At 39.3% G+C, this 5,716-nt stretch overlaps 1 long non-coding RNA gene across 1 annotated transcript; it reads right to left on the bottom strand.

Annotated features, from left to right (window-relative positions):
* Nucleotides 1-4,033: 4,033 nt before the first annotated feature.
* LOC125620366 lies at nucleotides 4,034-4,863 on the bottom strand. Its single transcript, XR_007351979.1, has 2 exons — nucleotides 4,745-4,863; nucleotides 4,034-4,552 (listed from the first exon to the last, which is right to left on the bottom strand). It is a non-coding gene; the product is annotated as an uncharacterized LOC125620366 (long non-coding RNA).
* Between the last annotated feature and the right edge of the window lie 853 nt (nucleotides 4,864-5,716).

Consider the following 5,716-nt stretch of genomic DNA (forward strand, 5'->3'; position numbering starts at 1 on the left):
CCCCCATTAACAATATCACCCCCAGATGCAGAAGAATTGGAAAGTTTCAGAAAGCAAGTTAACTCCTTAGCTCTTGTTACCTGGATTGGTGATTGTTGAAATTTCTTCTGTTCTAACACACATGGTATAATCAGCAAGAGTTGTGCCTTCTATACTCACTGGTAACTAGGTAGAAAGAGAGTACACATCAGACTTCTTTGTGTAACTGTTGTGGTTTGGATCTAAAAATGTCTCCCCCAAACCTTGTGTTTTTAAATTATGATTCCCCGGTGCAGAAAGAAGGTGGGGCTTGTAGGCAATGACAAGAACTGTAACCTCATCAGTGAATGAATAAATTATTGGGTGGTTCAGATGGGGCGTGATAAAGGAAGTATCTTTGGAGGTTGCCCATGGGGATGATATCTTGCCTTTGGCCCCTTCCTCTCTGCTTCCCATCTGCCATGAACTGAACAGTTTCCCTTTGCCACACCTTTGCCTCACCTGAGGCCCAGAGCAATGGAGTCAATAGACCAGGGACTGAACCTCTGAAACCATGAGTCCCAAACATATAATAAACTTTTCCTTCTCTAAGTTCTTATCATGCATTTTGGTCACAATAATGCAAAGCTAATAACAAAAAAAAATAAATATTTTCAATAGAACAAAGCTATTTTCTTAATCATAGAATAAAGACCAGACTAATCTTTTTCTATTTTGATTTTTTTCCCAGTTCTCCCTCACTTTTCTCCTTCTCAGAATTTGTTTTAATGCAATCAGTTGGAGAGATGAGTTTGCTTTAATGCAGTGCCTCAAGTTGGATTCCAGCATCATGAAGTTGGACAGTGTATCAGGACATTTTAAACTAGCTGCTATAACAAACCACCCCCAATGTTTGGGGCCATTACTCACACAAAATCCAGTGCAGGTGCTCCTTATTGGGTGGCTCTCATGGGTGGCTCATCTCTGATAGGTAATTCAAGCCCTCTTGTGACCCCAAGTAACACAAGTGTTCCATTAGAGGAAAGAGGAAGAACAGAGAATCACACACCTGATTCTTTACTTCAGCTTGGAAATACACACTTTTTGCTTACATTCCTTTGGCCAAAACTACTAAAACACTTCCACCCAGATGCAAAAGGAACAGCTAAATGCAGCCCTGATTGGACAGCTGTTTTTCCACAAAGTTCTACACAATGGGAGAGTAACATGAATCTTTATTAGTGACTAGCCATCTCTACTCCAGATGGCCTTTGTTGATTTTATAAAATGTTAAAAACACTTATCTAAATGGCATTAAATTACTATAATTGGGACTGCAAGTTCAAAAAGGAAAACTGAGATCAGCTTTCTTTGAAGTCTGATACTTTATATTAAAGCAGAATTAACATTCCTCTCAAATCAAAGAAATACTAAAGCTAGGAAAGACCTTGGAGATGTTTGGGTTTAGAGTTCTATATTTTAACGTGAGAAGGTTGAGGTCCATGGAAATGAAGCCACTTGGCCAAAGTCATACGGTCAACTTGGTTTCAGGGTTACCTCTGGGAAGACCCTAGTCCTTCTGTTTAACACAAGTGCTATTGCATGGTTTTTTGGGTGATTTCTTTCTCTAAGATTATTTTCAATTTAATGGCATAAAGAACTACCCTAAAGATTTTATGTGCAATTCAAGTGTTCAGAATAATTTATGTTTTAATTTAAAATGTAATTTTCTCTTTTAGAACTGCAGTATTTTTCTTATAAATGCCAAGAACATGTCTTTTTATGGAAAAGTTGACTAAGGAATGACTCTTAGGAGGGAGGTAATTAATGAGACTTTACTATCTTTCTCTAAGATTAGCTTTATTAGCTTTACCTAAGATTAAAGAGCCCCCAAATCCCCCCTGTTTGTCTATCTATATGTCCACAAAGCCACACTTGTTCAATCATTTTAATGAAAATGTCAATGTCTACATGTAGCCACTAGAAGGCGCCCCATCATAGTGTTAGCATTGGTAGTCTCATGCCCTTTATGTTGGTTGGTCTGAGGCAGAAAGGATTTCACATGTGGCTGAATTTCTCTAATTCCATGTTGTCCTGTGATCTAGGACTGAATTTCCTTGTTCCCCAGTCTCTTTAGTTATCCAGCTTCACTTTAGAAGTTTATTTATAATAATAGCCACACATTTATACATTGATACTGTGCTAAGAGCTTTATGTACAGTATCGTATCTAATTCCCACAGCAACCTTGCAAGAATAGTTTTCTTATCACCATTTTACACTTAGCCTTAGAGGACTTAAGTAACTGATCCAAATCATGCAGCCAGAAGACAGAGGCAGAATCCAAAATGAGAGCCACATGATTCTAAAACCAGCTGACAAAACATATTACTGATTTCAGAGCTGGAAGGCACCCAAGGAATGATTTAGTTCCTCGGTTTTTTTGTTTGTTTGTTTTTTGTTTGTTGTTGTTGTTGTTTGTGTTTTTTGTTTTGTTTTTTTGATGGAAGAAATGATACCCAGAGATGAGAAGTAACTCATCCAAGCCACAGACCTAGTCAAGTCTAGGTTGTAAAGTTGGGGTCTCCACATTCCCTATTAAGGGCTCCTGGGTTCCACCTCATAGCAATCCCTGCCTTCCCCGAACAACCAAAGAAATCCTGTGATTATAAATCCTGTGCCATGTTTCACCCCAATGTAAGCTGAAACCATGGGATGATTTGTCTCTTATGTTGACAATAGAAGAAATTCATCTGTGGATGAAAATTTTGCTCCAAATGGTTTGTTATCTTGCCTATTATGACCAAGCCTAGGGGAAGTGGATTCAGATAAGGAGAACATCTTCCATTTTCAAAAATAATTCATCTCCTGACCTCCATGTCATCTACACTGCAGCCAAGGTGGATTTTTTTTTTTTTTAATGAAGCACAGATCTGTGTCAGCTTCTCTGCTTAAAATGTGGCTTGCTGAGTTTTCTGAATCACATGCAACATGGAAGTATAGAAGACCCTTACATGTGCCCTTTCCTCCCTCTAGTCTCAGCTCTTGCCACTCCCCCTCTGCCTTCCAAAGCACACATACCTTGGGCTCTTAGCTCCAGTCATTCTGAGTCATTTGCCAACCCAAATGTGCAGTTCCCGCAGGCTTTCCAGCTCCTCTTCCCATACTCAAGACATCTCCCTGGTCACACCATTTTTATCTTTCTATGCAACTTCCAAAATTCAACTCAAATGTCATTTCCACAAAAAGCCTTCCTGTTCTCTTACTCTTATTCCCCGTGAAGGGCCTTTGGGCTGGGCTCCTCTAATACCCAGTGCTTACCTCTCTAGTGGCCTAAGTCATATTTTGGTTTTTAATTTGTCTCTTTACTTTTCTGCTGCCTCACTCAACTGAGCCAAACCTTTTTAAACTTTGTAACTCCAGATCCTAAAATAACGTCTACCATAAATTTAGAAGGCACTTGATAGCAGTTTGATGAATAAATAAATAATTGGGAGAAATAAAAGAAGAATGGAAGGCAGATCCTTCCTTTTGATGGGGAATGGGTTCTGTAACATTCAGATATCAGATTTTCTTGTTTTCTCTCTTAGTTGCAGTTTCTCTTTCTGTGATCCAAAAATATTAAATAGAAATTTCCACAATTAATTCCTGTTTAAATAACTTTTTTTATAGTAAATCATTATAACATTTTTGTTTTATTATTTTTTATCTGTTATTAATTACTATTAATCTCTGTGCCTTTTTTATAAACTTTATCATAGGTATGTATATATAAATAAAAACAGCATATATAGGGTTCAGTACTATACTTATTTTCAGGCATTCAGCAGGATCTTGGAACATGGTTGAGAAGGTACTACTATATAAGGAGAAGATAAGAATTGAGACAGAACCATTTGTTCTGAAAAATGAGGCCCAGAGTCTGGGTGGGAGTTGAACACCTACTATCATTTGGATCTTGAATGTCCCCCAAAGACCATGTGTTAAAGGCTTGGTCACCAGCCCATGGCATTATTTGGAGGTGGTGGGATCATTAAGAGGTTGGACCTGGTGGAAGGAAGTTCAGTCCCTGGGGCTTCCTGACTGCCATTTGGTGAACACCTCACTTTACCATGTGCTCCCACAATGAATGTTCTGCCTCACTACAGACTCAAAGCTGCAGGGCCATGTGATCATGGATTGGAACCTTTGGAACTGTGAGAGCCAAAATAAATTCTTCCTCTTGTTGATTATCTCAGGTATTTTGTCACAGTGACAGAAAGCTAGCTAACAAGCCCCTCCAAGAAGCAGCCTGTCTTCATTTGTTTAAGTGCAATGACAGCTCAGGAGGCTTGCATCAACTGATTAGCAAGGGCAGTTTGCACCAGAAGACCTATTCTCTTACAATTTCCTCAAAAACACAAAGGCAGGTGAGATTATAAACTGTATACATAATTGTATTTGCTAATCAAAAGTGCAACATAATATGGGTAATTATGAGGCTTCGTTTGCTTTACAACATGGTACAGCCTGAGTATTTTTATCACTGCAGATGAGATTACAGGGAGAGCTGCTCAAGCATTTCCATCATCATCTTGTGTTCTGTTCCACAGCATCTGTAGATGGAGAAAATGATTCAAAATGAAAAAAAAACAAAAAACAAAAAAACCGGCAGTGAGATAGTATCCCTTTTAATATAGCACAGGTGCGTAGGTGACTTGATTTGGGACAAATATAAAGTGGGCTCTGTGTTGCTGGGGCAGGTAGTGTTTATCAGGGGCAAATGAGGATTAGAAAGAGCATCAGACCTGGTTGAGCAGGGCAAGGAGAGCAGCCCAGACCTTTCTCCACTTGGACAAAACCATATGAACTGCACTTTCTTTTCATCCAGGGCTTCTCTACCTTCAGCAAGGGGGAATCAGCCATCCAAGGACCCAGAAGGGAGTTTCCCTTCCTCCTTAGGAGGGAGAACAATAAAATAACAACATAAAAACAAGGCTTTGAAAGAATGGGGGCCTTTTTTATTGCTGCATAAGGAAAAGAAAAGAAATCTGCCATGACTCTGGTTTAGGAATACAGCAGCCCCACCTCCTGATCGGAGTCCAGCTGGGAGTCTTGCCTGGAGCATGCACTTTCTTTTGGTCTTGCAGACAGGCAGGACCATACACTGGGAGCCCTGGATTTTTAGAAAAAAAATGGAATCTCAATAAAATGGATAACAGGATTTGGACAAGCAGAGGTGGGGAAAGAAAGCATACTAGGCCAAAGGTCCAGCAGAGCAGCAGTAGTGCCAAGAAATAAAGATTTCCGTGAGGTGGTACGTACTGTGTGTAAGGAGCCACAGAAGTGGGGTAAGATCCTCGAGGGAGTCAAATGCCATTTTAAAGATGGGTATATTTGTGTTTCTTGTGAAAAGAGATTCAGGCAATCAACAGCTATCATCAAATCCCAAAATGGAAGAGAGTCCTCTAAGGCAGAACTGCTTAGACAGTAATTTAACCAGACATCTCTAGTTAAATTAAAGAAAATCATACATAAGTAAAAAAAGCATATATCACAACCCAATTGGCTATCAACTGATAAATGGATAAATAAAATAAATAAAGCACAGTGTATCCATACAATGGAATACTGTTCAGCCACAAAAAGCAGTGAAATCCTGACTCACGTGACAAAACAGATAAAGTTGAAGGCACAGTGCTCAGTGAAGAAGCCAGAAGTGAAAGGCCCATAGGTATGATTTTGTTTACATGAAATATCCACAGTAGGCAAATCCACAG

This window comes from Marmota marmota, unplaced genomic scaffold, assembly GCF_001458135.2.
Source record: "Marmota marmota marmota unplaced genomic scaffold, marMar, whole genome shotgun sequence".
Taxonomy (NCBI): domain Eukaryota; kingdom Metazoa; phylum Chordata; class Mammalia; order Rodentia; family Sciuridae; genus Marmota; species Marmota marmota.